Source organism: Sinocyclocheilus rhinocerous, unplaced genomic scaffold (genome assembly GCF_001515625.1).
Source record: "Sinocyclocheilus rhinocerous isolate Xijiao unplaced genomic scaffold, SAMN03320098_v1.1 scaffold714, whole genome shotgun sequence".
NCBI lineage: Eukaryota > Metazoa > Chordata > Actinopteri > Cypriniformes > Cyprinidae > Sinocyclocheilus > Sinocyclocheilus rhinocerous.
The window spans coordinates 966,372-967,663 of NW_015646165.1; the positions used below are offsets into that span (position 1 = coordinate 966,372).

General features: G+C 36.5%; 1 protein-coding gene across 2 annotated transcripts in view; it reads right to left on the minus strand.

Moving 5' to 3' along the window:
* Nucleotides 1-1,292, minus strand: part of LOC107707019 (cyclin-T1-like) — a 17,458-nt gene that overhangs the window by 13,903 nt on the left and 2,263 nt on the right. The window lies entirely within an intron of this gene.

Consider the following 1,292-nt stretch of genomic DNA (forward strand, 5'->3'; position numbering starts at 1 on the left):
TTTTTTTGTCCTACCGAAAATGTGCCTGGAGTCCACCTTTGTTATTATTACAAACTACACTTTCAATGTGATTTTAATCCATTCAAGTCAAGAAGACTCACAGGCTGTTTTCTCTGCTGCACACACATCCTTGTGTAAGTGTTCTTTAGCCTGTTGATTTTCATTCATAGTATTCAGCTAACTATGAAATATTTTTTAATAAGATATCTAAGATTTTTTATTTATTTATTCATTTATTTATTACCTTATTGGAATCGAAATTAGGAATTGACAAGACTTGGAATCATTAAAATTCAAACGATGCCCAACCTTACCCATACCCCACATTATTTTTTTCATGTTTTACTCCAAAATCACTATATAACATCATTCGTGTTTGAAACAGTAGCTTCTGTGGTTCCATGTTGCTTCTTATCACAGTGAGACAGAAAATATTTTGTTATAAAATTCTATACTGTGATACAAGCTATGTCAGTTATTGCATTGCAATTGTGTGTTTATTGTCTTCCACGTTTCATCAGTAAAAGCGTCTCTATCTGCATGTTATTCAGCTGTAGTGATATCTGATGCATTTCTCCATATAAGGGATTTCCTGGGTCTCACTTGTGAAACAGACATTACAGTACTCGGTAGGCTTGCTGCGATAGACGGTGTTTTCGGTTACACCGGTGTTAAGCCGCAACACCGGATACGTCATTTGGCTACCCCGCCGTTTTGATTTATTTATAGTAACAAAAATAATTTAGCCTAGTTCAGTTAGAGGACAGACACTTTTAAAAACTAAATGCTCAATGCAGTGTGCCGAACCGTGCACCACGGAGCAGGAGTCCGATTTTATTTATCACGTGAGGAGAATGAGTCGAGCTGACTGACAAGAGTGAGGTGAAAAAGACAAGACGATGGCAGAAGATTGTTTAGAAAGGAAATGCAAAGGCGCCTGTTTTATATTTTATATTTTGAAAAGCCTATTGACTGGAAGTTTATTTAAACATTTGTTTCTTATTTATTTGATTCCACAGTGTTTGCTGATTACTTTATTTAAACTTTGTGTATTTTATTTATAATTGCCGCTAATTTGAAAGTGAAAGTAAAATATGCACGGCGCTTTTTCAAGCTATTTGAAAGCCAAGAAATCTGAGGAAAAACTCAATGTGCCGAACCGTGCACCACGGAGCAGGAGTCCGATTTTATTTATCACGTGAGGAGAATGAGTCGAGCTGACTGACAAGAGTGAGGTGAAAAAGACAAGACGATGGCAGAAGATTGTTTAGAAAGGAAATGCAAAGGCGCCT